Genomic DNA, 21,020 nt, shown 5'->3' with positions numbered 1-21,020 from the left:
GTGTGTGTGTGTGTGTGTATATACACACACACACACACACTCTTTTTTAAAAAATATTCTTTTTCATTATGGTTTATCCCAGGAGACTGGATATAGTTCCCTGTGCTCTACAGTAGGACCTTATTATTTATCCATTCTAAGGGTAATAGTTTGCATCTACCAACCCCAAACTCCCAGTCCATCCCTCTCCCTTCCCTCCTCCCCCTTGGCAACCACAGGTCTGATCTCTATGTCTGTGAATCTGTTTCTGTTTTGTAGATAGGTTTATTTGTGCCATATTTTAGATTCCACATATAAATGACATCATATGGTATTTGTCTTTCTCTTTCTGACTTACTTAGTATGATAATCTCTAGTTGCATCCATGTTGCTGCAAATGGCATTATTTCATTCTTTTTTTTTTTTTTTTTTTTTTGCGGTACGCGGGTGTCTCACTGCTGCGGCCTCTCCTGTTGTGGAGCACAGGCTCTGGACGCGCAGGCTCAACGGCCATGGCTCACGGGCCCAGCCACTCCGCGGCACGTGGGATCTTCCCAGACCGGGGCACGAACCCGCGTCCCCTGTATCGGCAGGCGGACTCTCAACCACTGCGCCACCAGGGAAGTCCTCTTTCATTCTTTTTTAAGGCTGAGTAGTATTTCATTGTACGTATATACCATACTTTCTTTATCCATTCATCTGTCAATGGACACTTAGGTTGCTTCCATATATTGGCAGTTGTAAATAATGCTGCTATGGACACAGGGGAGCATGTGTCTCTTCAAATTATTGTTTTTGTTTTTCTCATTTATATACCCAGGAGTGGAATTGTTGGATCATATGGTAGTTCTATGGTTAGTTTTTTGAGGTTTTGTCTGGGTATATGCCCAGGAGTGGGATTGCTGGATCATATGGTAATTTTATTTTTAGTTTTCTGAGGAACATCCATACTGTTTTCCATAGTGCCTGCACCACCTTACATTCCCACCAACCGCGTAGGAGGGTTTCCTTTTCTCCACACCCTCCCCAGCATTTGTTATTTGTAGACTTTTTAATTATGGCCATTCTGACTGGTGTGAGGTGATGCCTCATTGTAGTTTTGATTTGCATTTCTCTAATGATTAGTGGTGTTGAGCATCTTTTCATCTGCCTACTGGCCATCTGTATGTCTTCTTTGGAGAAATATCTATTACAGTCTTCTGACCATTTTTTATTGGGTTGTTTTTTTGTTGTTGAATTGTATGAGCTGTTCGTATATTTTGGAGATTAAGCCCTTGTGGGTCGCATCATTTGCAAATATTTTCTTCCATTGTGTAAGTTGTCTTTTTTTTTTGGTTTCCTTTGCTGTGCAAAAGCTTATAAGTTTGATTAGGTCCCATTTTTTAACTTTTGTTTTTAAGGAAGAGCAGATTTGTAAACAATTTCTGCAAAAACTTCTTCTATTCTTCTGTTTCCAAAAGAATTCCAAAGGCTGACTGGTAAGATTTCAATTAAATTTTTAATCATTAAATGCTACAGAAAGTCTGACTTGGTCCAGGAGAATTCAGAGAGTAAAACCCTGAAAATTGAATTCTTGAGGCCTGTCAGAGTCCACAGGAGCTTAACGAGGTCCACACCCTGGACTTCCAGCTTGATTTTCCAAAGAAGCCATATACTGAGAGCCGCAGGGCCACTGAAGTCCAAGAGTCAACAAAGGTAATTTTCATTCACCTACTTCTTAGTAGAATGTAAGTAGTATAATGCTTAGCTCAAAAAAGTACTCACTGAATGAGTGCTAAATGAAAGAACAAAATTTCCCCAGGGAAGGCACGACAGTGACTCCCACTTCATGCTCTGCCTGAGGTTAGACCCAACTATGCTACATAAGTAGTGTAAAAAAAAAATCTTGCTCATAGCAGCTTTATTTGTAATAGCCAGAAATTAGGAATAATCCTGATGCCCTTCAAGAGGTGAAGAGTTAAACTGCAGTATATCCATACCATGGGATACTACTAAGAAATAAAAAGAACAAACTATAGATACACACAACAACTTGGATGAATCTTAAGGGAATTATGCTAACTGTAAAAAAATAGCCAATCCCAAAGGTTATACACTCTACCATTCCATCTACGTGACATTCTTGAAATGGCAAGATTATAGAAATGGAGAACAGAAGAGTGGTTGCCAGGGGTTGGGAATGGGGATAAAGGAGGCAAGAGGAAGATGGAGATGGTTGTAAAAGGATAAAGGGAGAGATCCTTGTGGGGATGGAACTGATCAGCATCTTGATAGTGGTGGATACACGTGATAAAATTGTACAGCACTTAACACACCCAGGTGAGCACTCTGTGCTCACACACGTGAGTACATGTAATACTGAGGCTATCTGAATTGTATTGATGTCATTATCCTAGTTGTGATTATTATACTATAGTTGTGCAAGATGTTACCATTGAGGGAAACCGGGTAAAGCGTACACAGGTCTCTCTGTATTATTTCTTACAACTATATAAGAATCTACAATTATCTTAAAAGTTTTTTTAAAATCTTAAGAAATCTCTCCTCTGCCACCATAAGCACCACCATTTGAGACTGAATGTTTAACACATGAAATCTTTCCTCACCACCTACATAGATCTCTCCCGCCTCTAAATGCACCGACCGTTTTTATCCCATATTCAAACTCCTCTTCTTACATTAAGGACAGGTGTTTCCAGACTCTTATCTCCTTATAGGATAAAAGCTCCTGTGATGGGACCCATGTTCTCTACCTTTTTGATACCCTCTCAGTGCCTAGCACAATGTTGAACCAAGAGCAGAGACTGAATAAAAGTGGTTTTAATAAATATGTGAATGAAGGAATGTATACATTTTCTACTCCTTATAGTAGGGCTGGGTAAACCAGTAATTCACAGTCCTTTTGTTCCAATTTTCTCAATTCTGAAAGGCCTGTAAAAGCTGTGCTCCCCACCCCAGCCTTACAGGCCTACAGTGAGGTTAAAGATCACCTCCCACTGAGGCTGCAGTAGTAGCCGCATTGATTATTTGCTGTGTGATCTTGTGCCAGCTAATTTCTCTGAACCTCAGTTTTCCCATTTGTAAAATGGGGGATACTGCTTATTTTTGCAAAATGGTGGCCAATTCCTAGTAAGTTTATGCCTTTTCAATAAATAGTGTTTTATTCATGTAGCACGTTTCTCTAAAGATCGAACTTTACTTCCATTTACAATGGCAAAAATAATGTGTGCAAAGTAAATAGAGATAGGGGATGGAGAAATGGGAGGAGACCAGTTCAAGTGGAAGCTGACAAGGGAATTTACTGGTAGCTGTTAGGACAGTGCACCGCAAGTACCCCTCCCTGCAAATCACTGTGGAAGAAGGCTTATCTTGGGCATGGCCTCCTCCCCTTGGTTTCATGCCTTGGTCCTGTCCAAAGGCAGCATAGACACTAGGGCAAGACACCCCAAAAGTCTACGATCCCTAAGAATAGTGGGCTGGTGGTACTGAAGAGAAGGAGAAAGGGCTTCTGTTTATTTTCTCTGCCAGGGAAGTATTTGTTTTCAGGGTAAGTCTACTGCTTCCTTCTCAGGGCTGGGAGTGCCTTAGTCCATTCTTACCCAGAGGGTGATAACTTTTCCCCTAAGTATGCAGCTGTCTGAAAACATATTTGCTCTGGATGTGTCACTGGGTTATGAAGAGTTCTATGAGAAATACTTTACACATGGCTGTTTCCAAGCCCAGGCAGTGGAGATATTTGCTGACCCATAAGACAGAGATGGACAAACACTGGATATAGTTCCAGGGTCCAGGTTTTAAAAGAATATACTTAGTCGGTTGGTCAGTCATTCTGTGCCCTGACTATGCACCTGGCCTCAGATAGAAACTGAGGAGGAATCATGCATGACTGTTACAGAAGAGACCCCGTCCCTTAATGGAGATCCTGGTCTAATTTTGCATATTCACACATGTTTGCTTTACTTCTACCATGATGATCTTGCATGGAACAACAGCACGTTTTGTCAAAGCCAAGGTCTTAAAAAAAGAACATCATTCCAAGCATATTCCCTATAACCAGCAGAAGTGTATGAAATAGAATATAAAGATATGTCCAAGTTAGACAACAAACGTATGGCATAACCCACAGATTTCAGAGAAAAAAAAATGAATGTGCTGTCTAGAAGGATTAAAAATCTTTAAAACTTTATGAGTTCTATTCTCTTCCTTATTAATGCAATGAATAATAGCATATCCTCATTAAGTAATTACTATGTGCCAGGCACTATATACTAAGCCTTTCAAAGAATCAGTTCATTTAACCTTTAAAACAATCTGAAGAGTGATGTGCATAATATTTTTTCTATTTCATAGATGAGGAAACTTCAGCTTAGAAAGACCAAGGATATGAACCCAGGATCATCTGATTCAGAACCAGTATTCTTGATCTTCACACTAAGCTACACTGCTCTGGGCTTGTTTTACAGAGAAGGCCAAGGTTGTTATTGCTATTACTGAGAAGAAAGTATACTTAGTATTGGTCCTTCAAACATATTAGGCGGAACCACACAAAATTGCCAATATGCAAATGTTCTGATCCACAGAAATGACAATTTCACTTGGTTCAACGTAATATAATATCAAGACAGAGAATGACATGTGCCTGGCCCCAGCACAGTCCCTAACTAGCTGTGAGACTTTGGGCAAATCACTAGCCTTCACTTGTCTCATCCCATAAAATGAAAAGGTTGAGCTGAATTTGTCTTGAAGTTCCCTTCCAGCTCTGTAATTACAAGGGAAGAAAGAGAAGCACCATAATTCATTTGTTCAATAATTATTTCTTAAGTGACAACTACATGCCAAACACTGTGCTTTCTCTTTCATTCTAAATTCATCTGCATTTCAAGGACAGCCTCCCAGCAGCTTCCTCTGATCCCTGGGCTCTCACTTATTAGATGTAAAAACCCAGCTTGAGGATTCTTGCTTGCCTTCTATTTAGGGAAACTGGCATGTGCCGTAGGATGTTAGCAGCTCCTGCCCCATCACCATTCCACAGCATAAGGGAAAACCAAATGCCCTAGAAACTACTTCAGGGTGAAGAGATAAAGTATGGCGTGGCACAGAAATGGTACATGTGTACAAATGTGCATCTTCTAAAACAAAGAACTCTCAGTAAGTATACTGGCTCACAGTGACCTCCAGAAAATATTCTTTTTTCTGGACTTTACTTGCACACCCCCTCCACCAGGAAGATGGTCATCTAGCCTTTTAAATTAAAAAAAAAATCCAGAAGGAAGAGACCTCAGTTTTGCTGGGTAGAGCACTTAAGCATCTAGTCACAGCGTTTGCAATGATTAAAGATTGGGAGTAGAGGATTATGGGAAAACAGCAAGCCTGTTTTGGGATTATGGGAAAACGGCAAGCCTCAAGACATTAATTCAACACTGACTGTGCTACTCAGTAGCTTTGTGAGCCTGGATTCATCATTCAACCTGCCTTTGCCTCAGTTTCCTCATCTGTAGAATAAAGACTGGGATAGACAACTTCTAAGTTCCTTTCCTATCCTAAAGGTGGACCAGCCCTTTATCATCTAAATTTTTACCATCTAATCTGCCATCTGTTCCCTTTTGCACGTCCACTGTGGACACAGCAAACAGCTGTTTTCCAACAAGCCTACAACAGCTCTTCAAATACATACTTGAAGTCTCTCATGTGTGCCCACTTCAATCCCTCTCTTCTGGCTTAAGTCGTGTGGTTAGCAAGATGTTGGGAGTAACTCATGTGGAGTCATATAGCTAAACTTTGAGCCCATAAATAAGGGAATACATGCAGCAAATAGCTGTTTGCTTTCTCAATTTCTTGAAATTGAGAAAGACACATAACTCTCAACTTCATTCCCTGGGAATCCTACCATCTGTTACAGGAATACAAAAGCTGCAGGAAAAAGGGATGAATAACCTTGACATGCTGACAGTCTAGCTGAGATCGAAACTACACACAGTATGTAACTGGTGAATTCTATAGGAAAGATAATTATTATGTGCTAAATTTGGGTATGTACCCAGTATGAGTCAAAAGAAGCCAGATGAGCAAGGTCCGATGTGAGGTATAGCCTGCTTCAGCGAAAGCCCGTTGTTCTATAGATTGGACTCTGAATCATTGAAAAAGACACAACTCACCAGGGAAAATATGACACCAACCCAGCCTCTAACCTCTTCAAGTTAGGGGTGACCCTGTGCTCTACCAATAGAGCTCCCTCAGACCCTTCTGGGATAGATCAGAAAGGGTTACCTGACAGGGCAGTGGAGGCCATTGTCAGCTACATGTCCCTTGCCCTTCTGTGTTCTATTCTCAGTCAGGGCTGCTCATTTCTCTCTTAACCTGTAGCTTAACTTTCTAGTCCATTTAATGCAAACCATCACCAAATGGGGCTCCTATGAAATGTGTCACTTTAAGTACCTTGAAGTTTCCAGAAGGATTTTTCCTCCTCCTCAAACAACTATCTTTTAGAAACCAAATAAATAAACCAAAGAATCAAAATGATTTCACAAGAGAAGTAACCACAAAAGCTAATTGTTTGTTAATAAACTGCTCCTCCACCTGCCCAGTTTCATTACAAAATACAAATACCTATAAGGAAGAAAGTAATTTGAGAACTGTTATTAATCAAATTCTATGTTTTAGAGATGAGCAGTTTTCTATTTTCTCTTCAAGGATTTTGAATTAGAAACTTTCTCCAAGAGACAGACATGGAGAAAAGTTTCAGCCACATCAAATTTTGAAAACATCCATGAAATGTAAGCTGATATATCTCATAAGTGATGTTTTTATAAACCTGTCCTTAAAAATCAAGGGCATGCTCTCAACACTTTCTGTCATGGAAATTGTTCCAACAGGCAAATAAATAGGCATTTCCATGGTTAAGGCCTCACAGCTGTCATATTATTTAGTTCTGCACAAATGAAAAATCCTATTACCCAAAAAAGGTTGGAGGATCTGTGTCTGGAATCTGGCAAGCAATTGCATTTCCACTTTGTTTTGGTCAGTAGGCTCCCTCAATGCAAATATGAACACCGCAAAATATTTAATTACAAATAACTATGTGGTCTGAAAAACAAGTCCAGCACAACTGGAAACATGTCCAAATGAGAAGTTAACGCTTTGCCATCTTTAATTAATGATGCTATGAAACTCATTAGAGAAAAGAGCTCACAGTTCCTCAAGCCCCATGCTCCAATGACTCAAAAATGCACATTCAACTCTAAAGGACAACAGAACAAGCAATAAAATCTCCCATTTCCTCAAGGTCACAGAATAGACTTTCATATCAAAAAACTTAAAAGAATCCGAATTCCCAACTGGTCATCATGTTTCTCCATGAACTGGTCTCCCAGTGGGGGAGCTTGAGTTTATAAAGTCTTTCCTGCTTGTTTGAACTTGATTTCTACTATTTGCCTGGTATTTGAGGGAAGAAAAAAACAACATTATGTTAGGGGGAAAAGGATGAAAAGACTCAAACATGAACTTTCATTTCTTTCTGATAAAAATTTAAAATATTGTTTAAGGTTTCTATAGACCTAAAAGAAAAGCAGAATTTCCAGAAATTGCTCCAGGAATTCATGGAAAGAGAAGCCTTTCATCTGTTCTATTCTTTTAATAAATAAAGCAAAGAAATAGCAAGAACTAGATGGCCTTTCAAAATGCCTAGGTTCCCTCAAATGATTTTTGACAAGGGTGCCAAGACCACTCAATGGAAAAAGGACAGTCTTTTCAATAAATAATGCTGATAAAACTGGATATCCACATGCAAAATAATGAAGTTGGCCCTTTACCTAACACCATATACAAAAATTAACTTAAAATGGATCAAAGACCTAAATATAAGACCTAAAACATACAATTCTTAGAAGAAAACATAGGGCAAAAGCTTCATGACATTGGATTTGGCAGTGACTTCTTGACTATGACACCAAAGGCACAGGCAGCAAAAGAAAAAAATAGATAAATTGGAATTCATGAAAATTTTAAAGTTTTGTGCATGCAAACACTATCAACAGAGTAAAAAGGCACCCCACAGAATGAAAAAAATTTGAAAATCACATATATCTGATAAAGAATTAATATCCAAAAGTTATAGAGAACTCCTAAAACGCAACAAAAAAACCAACCCAATTAAAAATGGGCAAAAGACTTGATGTTTCTCCAAAGAAGATATACAAATGTCCAATAAGCACATGAAAAGATACCTGACATCACTAATCACTAGGGAAATGCAGATCAAAACTGCAATGAGCTACCATCTCACATCCATTAGGATGGCTACTATGAAAGAAAAAAAAAACAGAAAATAGCAAGTGTTGGCAAGGATGTGGAGAAATTAGAACCCTTGTGCAGAGTTGATGGGAGTGCAAAGTGGTACAACCTCTGTGGAAAACAATACGGCAATTCCTCAAAAAATTAAAAGTAGAATTATCATATGATCCAGCAATTCCACTTCTGGGTACATACCCAAAAGAACTGAAAGCAAGGTCTTGAAGAGATATTTATACACCCATGTTCACAGCAGCATTTTTCACAACAGCTAAAAAGTGGAAGCAACACAAATATCCATTGATAGATGAATGGCTAAACAAAATGTGGTATATACATATAACGGAATATTACTGGCCCTTAAAAAGGAAGGAAATTTTGACATATGCTACAATATGGGAGATCTTTGAGGACATTATGCTAAGTGAAATAAGCCAGTCACAAAAAGAGAAATACTGTGGCTGCTCTTTGGTATCCACATTTACATTTCAGAATTACCACTTATATGTGACCTTGGGCAAGTTACTTAGTCTCTCTGTATTTCAGCTTCCTCATTGGTAAAATATCTACTTAAAGGTATGATGTGAGGATTAGATGGGTTTGTATGTGTAAAGCATTTAGTCTCGCATAATAAACACTACCTAAGTACTAGCTGTTATTATTACTACCTCCACCACTAAATCTAGTCTCAGCATCACAAATAAAATCTCATCCCACCAAGGAGAAACCATTTGCATTTCATTCTCTGCAATGATGATGGCCTGGCCCCAGGTTCAACATCTGATCTAAAAAAAAGTGAATCTTCCCTTCCTCAGCAGGAGCACACTAATGGGAACTGGGACCCAAGTTACTCTGTCCTTGGGCAGCAAAAGAGGTAAGACACTTACCCCCAGTTGCATTTATTCAACAAATGTTCATTGTGTACCTAGTCTGTGCTGGGCCCTGTACCGGATGCTAAATTTATTTGCTCATACCCAGCACTTCCCACTGCACTCTGTGGAGCCCAAGGCCTTGTTTCCTTACTGAAATATGCTTATCATCTAAAAGCAATGTGGTATAAAAACATTTCCTAGGATGAAACTAATAAGAATAGAAGAGGGCACCCCAAATCACCTATTTCTATTTTCCTCCTTATAGTTCTATTCTTTAAAAAAAAAAAAAAAAACAACTCTCCATTTACTTTCAAATTTCATAAAGCAGATTGTTCCCAGATAAGTTTTTATCCAAGATTATCAGGAAGAAAGACTTCAGGCACACTTGCTCTGAAACTGACAAAATGACAGAGCAGGCCATTCCTGCCTCCACCCACTCATGGACTGCAGCACACTCTTGGGCCTGTGAATACAGCCAGGACCCTGGAAAGGCAATACACAGCCTAGGGCAGGCACAGAAGCCACCATTGCCAGGGAAACTTCCTCCTTCTCTAAACCTTCCAGCTAGGCACCAGAAGATAAAACTTCTCAAAACTTAACATTTACTGAGGCCCAGGTAAGGCTTAGCCACTTGTAAAAGAGCTGATATAGTGACTGATTATTAATTATTTTATGAAGTCACACCATTGTGTTCAGGCAGCACAATGGGAAAAAAAAAAAAAAAAAAAAAAAAAAAGAGCACTGACTTGGGAGTTTGGACCTAGGCTTGAATTCCAGGGTTACCACTCACTAGCTGTACGACTCTTGACAAGTATTTCACTTCTTCTAAGTTTCATTTTCCTTAACTATATTTGTACAGCTTAAAATTCCTACCTTTGACCATCTTTGTGAGGATTAAAGGAAATGATTCATGTTAAACACCTAGCTGATGTCCGACACAATAGAATCTCAACATTATGGATGCCCTACCCAACCCTTATTTTCAGGCAGGAAAAATGTCCCAAGAAACTCAACTCCTGATTTAGAGGAACAATAAGAATGGGTGGATCCCAGGCTAATACTGCCCCTAGTTTTTCTAACAGCCTAGTTCTGATAACTAATATTTTTAGGGCTCTGAAAGTACTTGAGATGTTATGAAAAATCAAACCAAGCCTCCTCCAATAGCTCTTTCTCACCCAAATTTTACAGAGAGCAGTGGAGAAGGCATCAGCTTTATCTCGCAGAGCATTATGTTCATTCACATGCCCATATGCATATAGTCTTAAGAACTGGGCTCTTCTCTTATGTGAGGACCAATAACCTCTCCAAAACTTTAATAACTCTGAAGTCTTAGCTAAAAGAAAAAAGAAAAAAAAGGATTGGGTCTGCATTTGTGGCATTTCATGGTGTGTTGAGTGGATCCCCAAGACCAGCCCCAGATTTCTGATGGTTCAGTGGCAGGACTCATAGGACAGCATACAATCATACAGCCATGATTTATTACAGTGAAAGAATACAAAGCAAAATCAGCAAGGAAAAAAGGTAGATGGGGTGAAGTCTGGGGAAAACCAGGCAGGGGCTTCAAAGAGGCCTATCTCAGCTGAGTCATACACACAAGTTGTGACAACATGTGTGAAATGTTAACAACCATGGAAGCTCATTAGAGAGTCAGCGTCCAGGGGTTTTTACTGGGGACTGGTCTTGTAGATACCCCCTGCCCGCCATGTACCCAAATTCCAGACTCCCAGAAGGAAATCAGGTGCTCAGCATAAACTGCATTGTTTGCACACTTTAGATACAGTGAGCTACTGATATCATTTAGAGTGGTGGGAACCCTTCTGCAATCCAAGTTCCCAGATACCAGTCAAGGACCAACCTTGCAAGCAGGCGTTTCTAAGGACAAGCAGTCTCAGGCTCACTATGTTAATCCCTTACCGCACACACAAAACAAAAACCCAAATATCTAATTAATAACTGCCCTCTGACCACTAAATTCTTATAGCCAATTGACATATTGAAATTCGTATTAAAAAAAATGATAGTGAATATAACTCAGTGCTTCATAATATATTCATTCAGCACATTTGTACTGTGTCAGCCTGCTGGGCTCCAGGCAATAAGGAAATAATAATAAGTGCCTGCCCTCTAAGAAATTTCAGACCAATAGGGACGATAAGATGAGTACACAAAGAGCATTAACACAAGGTGGTATGCGATGACGACCATAAAAGAGGTATAAGACAAACACTAAACCAGTTAAAGAAGGGAGAGAAACTTCCTGCTGTGATGAACCAGGAAGGTTTTGGTAAGAATTACCACAGAGCTGCAGTTTTAGGAACAGGTAAGATGTGTGAGTAAGTGGCAGGGCAGGGAAGAGCTCAAGAAGGGGAATAAAAGTATCGTTCCAGGCACAGACAGGAAGCTATGTAAACCGTGCACGGAGGCTGCTATAGGGAAAGGGGCATACAGTTTGAATGGAAGACTGAGTTCATAGAAGGGGATAGTGGAAGATATGAATCTAAAACACAGGTCTCAAATGTCAAACTAAGGAGATTGTGTTGTATGCAGTGCGTAATAGGGGAGAGTCTGTGTGTGAGGTTTTTTTACTTTTCTAAACATGTTACTTTAGCATGAATGAGAGGAGTCACTATAATCAAAAGGACCAGGGCTTTTGCCGTAGATCTCACAAAAGCCGCAGAGAGCTAGAAGGTGCAAAGAGGTGAAATATAAATGTCATTTGGGAACAACATTGAGAAGGAAGCAGTAACAATGCTCCTCAGGAGATGCAGGAATCAAACAAGACTCAAAGTTCTTAAGTCAACTGCGGGATTAGTGCATTCAACCAGAAGTGCCTGGAAGGGCAGCCAGGTTAAAGGTAAAAACTAATAGCAGGGCAGAAAATTCAGTGGCTCTGTCTAGAACTCTGATGGAGATGAGGAACCAGTGCTCAGGAAGGAGGTGGCGACTTGAATGGCAAATGTGGAGGAAGCCAGCTTAGAGGCTCAGCTGTAGCAGAGGAGAAGCCAAACACTACACACAGCAAGTCAAGAGCTATGCATTTCTTCTGGCTCAAGCAAACATAACTAGGCTCTTAAGCTTGACAGAGAGATAGCACTATAAACATAAGCATGCACACACATGCACACACACGTGCACACTACTGAGAAGTGCTCTCAGAGGGGCCAGAGTGCCTCGGTTCAGATCCTGACTCCACCATGTATTAGCTTTCTGATCTGAGACAAGTTACTTAACTTCTATGCCTCTGATTTCCCATCTATAAAATGGGCTCAATAATAGTACCTATCTCATAAAGTTGTGGTGAGGATTCAGTGAGTTAATTCATGTAAAGAGCTTAATGCAAAGTCTGTCTGGCACATAGTGAGTGTTTAGGAATTGCTGGCCACTATTATTATCTTCAGTCTCACTTTAATGTCATGAGATAAAGCCAGGCAATCATTATCATCTCCATATTACTAATAAGGAAACTGAGGCTCAGAGAGGAAATACTTGCCCAATTTTCACACAGTGCAGAATACAAGTTAGGCTTTTATAAAGACCAGTCTCCTTAATGAGATTTACAAAGCTCTCCATGTTCAGCCCACTCGCTACCTTCCTGGCCTCAGTTCCTGCCAACCTTGCCTTGAACGTGAAACTGTGCCCGCCACACTATTTCCTGCCCCTCTTAACTTTCTGATCCCCATTCATCCCTCAAGTCTCCTCTCAAGTGTCACCTCTTCCAGGAAGCCCTTGGCACTTGCTCCCTTTTTCTTCTCACCACCCCACCTCCCTCTATACTCACATCTGACTATTAACATCACACCATGTGTAATTATAGACATCTGCTTTCCCCACTGGACTCTGAGCCTAAAACAATTTCTGGCACACACAGTAAACACTGAGTATTTATTGAATGAACTAACTCTTGTCTCTAAGTCTGACATTCTTCCCCCCAGAGCATGCTGCCCCTTTATCAACAAACGTTCGCTGTTTAATAATAGTTTAAAAAGAGTAGCGACAAAATTTCACCAAAGATCAACCAGTCATACTATACTTAAATATAAAACTAAACTTCAACACGTGGTCATTGTACCTATAGGTAGTGAAGCTAACAAACACACCCTTCAAAGAGCTGACCATTCCCACCCACAGCTCATGTGTCTTGGTGCCTGTGGTCTCAAAGGAGAGAGACCAAAGCCGAATCCATCAAAGGATTCCTCCTCCACTTGATTAACCCACTGAGAAGGACCTGGGGCTTGGCACGTGAGGAAGACAGGTTCAGAGGTCTCACATTCCAAAAGCCCAAGGTGAGGTGCCTCCAGGAGGTTAAAGGGTACATCTTGCTCCCTGTGTTCCACCTGTCAGCCTGAGACTAGCTTTCAGTTCCCGATGACTCAGAGAGTGATCATGGGGAAAGGTTACCAGAGAAGGGAAAAAGGGAGCACGTCCACTCCATCCGCAATTCCTCACACACCAAGCAAACACCTGTGCTCCATTCCACGAACATCTGTTCCCGGAAGCTTCTGACAGGTGGAGCCAAATCTCCTCACACCCTTGGCTCGGGCCACCACCCAGTTCATGTGAGAAACAGGTGATCCTCTCCACATCTAGGCAACTCTAGCAAAGGAGGCTGATCTCCCCAGGGGCTCTTCCCTGAGGAACTCTGGGTACATGTCAGGTTTTCCCGTTGGTCTGGATAAAGCCGACAACACTCAGGGAAACAGGAACACAGGCCCCAAAACATACAAACACACACTTGTGTGTACTTGTGTCTGACGCTGACGGCTTGGGGAAAAGGGCCGCTCAGTTTCTTGCGATTTGCCCACAGATTAGAGTTTTGTGGCCCACGCCTCCCTGCTCCTCCCCCGCCAGGAAACTCAGAGACTGCTAACCGCAGCAGTGCCTCCTGAGCACGAGAAATTCTGCAAAGCGCGAACCAAATTCAGCACGTGCTGGGTGTCAACAATTCCCAGAACTTCAATTCTGGAAATACGGGCCTTACATATTCTTTCCGGGTCCAAGCCTAATTCGTTTTGCCAGAAGCACACCTGGGTCCTTATTAAAAGAGGTAAATATGCTTAACTCCAAGGCAGGCATAGTTATCATCTTGGAATTAATCTCCAGTGTGGTCCAGTCCATAAATTAGTATATGGAGCCACCATTTTCCAACACATGTGTACCTTCCTCCAGAAGTCTTGAATTAAACAGCAGCACCATCTCTGCTCCTACAAGTACCTTTTACCAAAAGCTTTAAAATATCTTATCTGTTCGCACAAGTCCAAACAAGCGTGCCTTCGATCAACCTCAAATCCACCTTCCATACTTTGGACAGTGTTACTGTCCTAAAGTCTAGTTATTTCACACACAATACTGAGACACTTCCATTAGTTCCTTGCTGCCTTCAAGATAAGGGACAAGTTTTTAGCCTGGTTTTAACCTTTGGGCATCAGCCCCCCACGTTAAATATATGACCATTAAATATACGTCCTCATTTAATCCTCTGAACAAACTGTGAGGCAGGTCTGATCATTCCCATTTTACAGACACATTGAGGAAGTGATATGCTATGGTGATAGTTGCAGACTTGGGGGACAACCAAGGTCTCAGGATGCGCCCTTCAACATGTCCCAAGATGGCAGACCTAAAAAAACCCAGAATCCATTCTATAAAGAATCAAAGAATTAAACGGAAAACCCAGACCCTTTATTTCTTTTTTTTTTTTTAATTCTTTTTCAAATTCTTTTCCCATTTAGGTTATTACAGAATATTAAGCAGAGTTCCCTGTGCTATACAGTAGGTCCTTGTTGGTTAGCCATTTTAAATATAGCAGTGTGTGCATGTCAATCCCAAACTCCCAGTCTATCTGTCCCCCTCACCATTCCCCCCTGGTAACCATAAGTTCATTTTCTAAGTCTGTGAGCCAGACCCTTTATTTCTAAAACTCAAATGATTAGTCTAAAACCAGCAGTGGTGAAGATTCTGCCCTAAAGAATCTCACATGCCAGAGTTCAGTCTTCCTCCCAGTGCAGATGGCTGGCCGAGAGGGCAGAGTGGCTGAGGCATGGATCTGACAGGGCGCCTTGGCTTGGCCTGGGATCCAGCCCATGCCCTCAGCCTCAGAGCCCTGTGTTTTAACCAACTGACTCAGCCAGTGGCAGGACAGACCAGGCGCCTGTGGCCATGAGTAATGGCAGCACAAAACACATCTGTCTAATCAGAAGCTGATGGTGTCAGTTACACCAGGAGTTACAGTAAAACAATGCTCTACAAGGGAAAAAAAGAATGTCTATTTCACTCAGAAGTTAAGCAATGCCTTTCTTCCTCCCTCTAACTCACAATGCAAATTTGTGGAATTGTTTACTAGGTCTTATACCCCCCTCTCAAATATTTCTTGATGCATTTATAGAAAGAAGACTTATCTATGAATAACAAACCAAATCTGTTCTACTAGTTGCTGCAAAATATCTAGAAAGTATGACATAAGGAAATGCTTTTATTTTGGCTTTCTTTAATCTCTATCATCATTTTGAAGGATAATGCATAGCAACGTGTTTTTGTAAGTGGTAAGTACTTCACATATGTAAAGTCACTGCAACCACCTGAGGATCATTACACCACATTTCAGCATAGACTTCATTTCAGAAGAGTGAGTCATTCATTTTTCCATTTGTTCATTTATTAATTCATTGAAAACACTAAGTTCCCATTGAGTGCCAGGCAATTGGATGCAGAATTAAACCAGAGATTCCAAGCCCTTAGAGCCTCAATCATTTCCCAAATTGGCCTTTTCACCTCCAAGGTGTTCCAGCCACACCTGGCGCTCTCTCCTCTCTCTCTCCCTCCCTCGCCCTAGCCTACGGTTCTAAACCACTCTAGAGTGGGCTTCTCTCACGTTCTGCGAGGGTCCCAGCACAGGACCAATACCCAGTGGGCACTAAAGAAAAGTACTGTATTTAGTGATTTCAGAAGTGAGTACTTTGTGACACACACAGCCTTATTAACATAAATAACCCGCTTTCATTATACTTCTGTCAACCTACCTTCCCAAAAGTTGCCTCAAAGCAGTTCTCCCTCCCACAATCTGAGGATGTTCTAGATTAACAGTAACAAACAGATGAGCAGAAACAACTCTCCCCTCAATGATCTATGGATCATGTGTTCTGCATGAGGGCAGTCAGCTGGGGAGACCCTTAGAAAATAATGAGGGGGCACTGAAAGCAACAGGAAGTGGGAACATTTTCTGACACCTGATTCATTTGGATTCTCTACCAAACTTTTATCTGGGCAAATGTGAATGAAAAATGACCCAGAATCATAGATTTTTAAGACTGGAAAGAACTTCATCTGGCCCAACTCCCTCTATAGATTTAAAAAAAAAAAAAAAAAAAACCAAGGCTCCGGGAGAGGACATGACTAAACCCAGAGCTCACAGCCTATCTGTGAGATAGGAGTAGAAGCCAAGCCACCTGCCTCCCGATACAGGGCCCATTACTCTCCGCAGGGCTGCTCCGAGCTGGGTGAGTACCCCCAGGGGTACATCATCACCTTTCCGGCTGCTCTCACTGCTTCCTCCCAGCGTGCCTCTGCCTTGCTTTAGGCAGCTAGAGACAGCCCTCAGGAGCTCTGGGACTCCCTGTGCAAAGGATCAGCTCCCTTGAACGGCAAGCCTGTTTTTATTCTGTGAAATGGGACTTTTCTGTCCTTTTCTTCGCTTCAGGATTGTGATGAAGATCAGTGAGATGCCAGCCACATAGGAATCCTATATTCTTTGAAGAAAACAGAGTAGGAATCCAACAGAGCATCTGCATCATAATTAAGTCCTACTAACGTTAGGCCCAGGAGTTAGATTTCAGCATTTTTATAAAGACCGACAATGTTTCTGTTTTTTTCTACCTTTAAATTTTTTTTTAATTGCAAACACACTGACATGCGATTCAAGTAACAAACAATAAACCCTGCCACTTGGTCCTCCTAGTCACTTCGGTGGAGAAAAATCAAGTAGGTGTCATTATTTCCAATTTACAGAAGGAAAAACTGGTTCACAGAAGCTACCCAAAGTCACACAGGTACTAAAATGCAATGTTGGAGCAAGGACCTTATCTAAGGCTCTCTCCTCCTCACTGTGCTCTTCAGCTTTAGAACTTTCTGCTCACGTTTTGCACATCAACAACACTGAAGAGCTACCTTTTTGTTACATCTGAGACATTTAAAATACCTGAGTCACTTTAACAAGGAGCACAACTTGACCCCGTAACTTCAGTAGCAGCCCCACTGCGGGCACTTCTTTCTGCTGGAAACTAAATGACACAGGGGAACTATAGGGGGTGAACTTTGGGGTTCACAAACAGGGTTAACCTTTATGATGTCTTTAATTATTCATGATTTACTCTCAACATTCTTTCAAAAGCAACCTGAGACGGCTCTCAGCCCTGACAATAATACAATCAAAAGTAAGGGTTACATTCATTTGTTCTTTTTTTTTTTTTTAAACGTACAGATGCAGAGAAAAGATTTGGAAGGCTGTATCCCAAGTTTTGCATTAGTTGTTTCTGAGTACAGATGTATTATTATTAATGCTAATCTGTATTTTATATTTTTCTACAACTAATAGGTATAGTTTTGGTAATAAGAAAACAAACAATAATGATATCACTTACACGTGGAATCTGACAAAAGCTAAACTCATAGAAACAGAGAGTAAAACGATGATTGCCAAAGGCTGGGGAGTGGGAAAAATAGGGAGACCTTGGTCAAAGCATACAGATTTCCAGTTATAAGATGAATAAGTTCTTAGGATCTAATATACAGCATAGTGACTATAGTATGTATTACCTACTTGAAAGTTGCTAAGAGACTAAATCTTAAACGTCCTCACTACAAGAAAAATAGTAGTGATATATACATGTATGAAATCATCATGTGTACACCCTAGACTTATGCAATGTCATTTATATCTTAATAAGTCTGGGGGGAGGGAAAACAATGATTGTTTTTATTTTTTAAATATGTTCTTCACTCTGAAAAATGGGAAAAGAGGTTATCACCATAGAAGGCTGGGAAGCTCTATCACTATGAACCAAGTGACTAGAAAATGCAAACAATACTTAAAGCTCCCAGACCAGAACCTTTGCCCTGTTTCTCCATTTGGGTACTCTCAGCCCCCCAAGAATATAAAGCAATATGCCAGGACACCAATTTTACACAAATATTTTGGGGAAGACTATATACAAATACTTATCAGAAAAACTAAATTTGACAGACACATGCAATCAAATGAAAAAATCTGCATAAATCCTTACAACAATTTTCATGCTCGCTGGGGCCAATCTGAACTATAACCCAACCCCCAGGAGCACTTGTCAGGCTTCTTTTGCTATTAGAGACTCTTCTAATGGAGAAGTTTGGGAAGCCCTAAGGCAAATAGTACCATCTTATTTCCCCCCCTTTTTGAGAGAGCAGAAACCTGATTAAAACTAAGTCACTTCTCCTTTTAACTTTTTTAAAAAGTCAAATTTGTCTTCATCTACTATCTTTAAAAGCTCCTTTATAAAACAGGTGGCAGCCAACACATGACCAGGGAAATCTGTAAGCCCACAGGGGCACAGTTCACCCTACCTTCCTTGCCCGAAGGGGAGAACTATCTGGCCTGGCATCCTGGGTTCTGAGGATGGTGAGGGCCCGGGCTACCCCAGGGGCCGCCTCACATTTCTTCAGGACAGCAGGCCACTCTGCACAAGGTGCTAATTCATTCATTCCACAAATGTTTATTGAGCGAAGCCTGAGAAAGGCCTCTTAGGGGATAGTGGGACCATTCACAAGCCAACGGTCAGGTCTAACGGATCAGCTGTGGACAATCAATCTTTCATGAGACCTCAAACCACCTCTAGGATAAAGCAAACAGGGCCCTCACCCAACCCACTCACCAGCAGCTGGGTGGGATCAGGCAGGCGTTCTGGGATGGGACTGCTGCTTGAGAGAGGCTAAGGCATCACTGATGCCCCCTCCAGAATGACTGAAACGCCTGCATCATAAATGACATAACACCTCTAGAGTGCTCTGAATGGAGTCTGTCACCTCATGAGAACTCAGTAACAATCATTTTTGCTGTCACTATTCCAACTTGCCCTTACTCAAGGAGCACCAAAAAAGGGAAAAGAACACAGGTTTTAGAATCAGAGAGATTGGATTTGAATCCCAGATCTGCCACTTACTAGCTATGTGACTAAGGGAAGCCATCTTTCTGAGCCTCAGTTTTTCATTTGTAAAATAGGGTAAATATCAGGATACCAGCCCTCACGTGGCTTTGTGAGAACTAAGGACGTGTTACATGCAAAGAAGAGTGTCTGGCCCATAAGTGTCCCCCCAAAAGTCGATATTGCCGCTGCCCTGCCCCCCTCCTCCGCTGCTTTTGATGGACCCTGGAATCTAATTTCACCTGGATCCCACACTAAGGGCTGAGGGAAAGAGAAGGGAGAGAATTGCTGGAGACCTTCCACAGAAACCCACCAAAGTCCTCTGCTCCTTTCAACCACCCTCCTCTGTGTGGCTGCTCCATCCTCCTGACAGTTGGCTGCATAGCTGAGAATGGCTGCCAAGAAGGGGACGGGAAGCTGAACAGCAGTTGGAATCCATCCCACCTTCCAGTGTTTGTCTGTCTGTCTGAAACCCCATGGGGCTTCCTCTGCACATCCTTGCATGGCAGAGGCTGACAGTGTGATTCATAGTCTGTTCTTATCTAGGCTTCCATCTCAACCCAGAGCCCAGAGCCCTGGAGGCTGCTGGTCACAAACCAGCACTCAATGAAAATGAGGACTTTTCATTCAGGCAGGAAGTGGAGCCCCTCAAAGTCAAAGGGGATTTATAAAGGGAGGAGGATGGCTGCGGAGAGAGAGGCCCACTTCCTACATGCTGGGAGAGCCCTATGTCCTAGCTGCTGAAACAGTTGGTTTTCTACTTTGAAAGCTAATAAATCTCATTCCTGTAATTTATAACTCACCACGGGACAAGGTCTGGGTGTAGGAGGAGAACTCCAAAACAAATCTGCTTATTTTCCAGGTAGAAATCATCAGCACCCAACTCCCCCTTTCCAACCCCCCACCTGCAGATAGGTCCTAACGCCCTACCTTACTCCACCTGAGCAATCTAGGGACAGTTACTCTGTAGTCAGGGCCACCCAGCAGCCAGTCCCAAGCCCAGGCTCAGTCCTCGAAAGCCCCAGGAAACGCGACAGCCCACGGAACCGCCGCCTACCCAAGCACCTCGGCTTCCTGGAGACCGGCCCCTGGGCAGCGGAGCCTGCTCTTTAGGGAGTGCGAAACTGAGAAAGGGCGCTTGCCGGGTGTCAAAACGAAGTTCACGTTTTAGAACTCAGAAGTCCAGAAAAGCATCATCATTCAACACCAACTCCCTCATTTAACGGAGGAGGAAACACAGACCCGGAGAGGGAAAGAAAGTTGCCCGAGATAACACAGCGAGTGGGCAGATTAGTCGAGGCTAGAGCCGGGCGCGCTGACAGCCTCTCGCCGCCTCCCTCGTCCTCTTGGCCGCAGACCCCGGCCGGTTGGAGCAAACCCCGCAACACCGAGCGCGGTGCGGCGCGTTACCTTCCTCCGGACTGGGCGCTGCGAGCCTCCTCTCCCCCGGCGGGGTGCTGGCGGCTCTGCCCGGCTCGCTCGCCCTGCGGTCCAGGTGCCGCCCGGCCGCTGTCAGCGATGGGAGGCGCGTGCGGGCTCCCCGTCGGGAGGCGGGCGGGCGCGCAGGGGCCACTCCCGGACGCACGGGCCAATAGCTCTGCGCCCGCGCCCGGCCCGCCCCCGCGCCCCGCCCCGCCCCGGCCCGGCCTCAGCTGCCTTGGACTCCAGCCCTCTCTCGAGTCCTTCTCCCACCCCTCCCCGCCCCCCTCCTGTT

General features: G+C 42.5%; 1 protein-coding gene across 4 annotated transcripts in view; it reads right to left on the bottom strand.

Annotated features, from left to right (window-relative positions):
* Positions 1-20,817, bottom strand: part of SYTL2 (synaptotagmin like 2) — a 101,360-nt gene extending 80,543 nt beyond the window's left edge. For all 4 annotated transcript variants that reach the window (XM_024131742.3, XM_024131737.3, XM_055091431.1 and 1 more), the window contains exon 1: positions 20,717-20,817. The gene's annotated coding sequence lies outside the window, so the exon portion shown is untranslated. The remainder of the gene's footprint in view (positions 1-20,716) is intronic.
* Positions 20,818-21,020: the final 203 nt, after the last annotated feature.

The sequence above is a fragment of the Physeter macrocephalus genome, chromosome 16 (assembly GCF_002837175.3).
Source record: "Physeter macrocephalus isolate SW-GA chromosome 16, ASM283717v5, whole genome shotgun sequence".
Lineage (NCBI taxonomy): Eukaryota > Metazoa > Chordata > Mammalia > Artiodactyla > Physeteridae > Physeter > Physeter macrocephalus.
The sequence above is the reverse complement of the archived record's forward strand: the minus strand, read 5'-3'. Positions and strand labels throughout refer to the sequence as shown.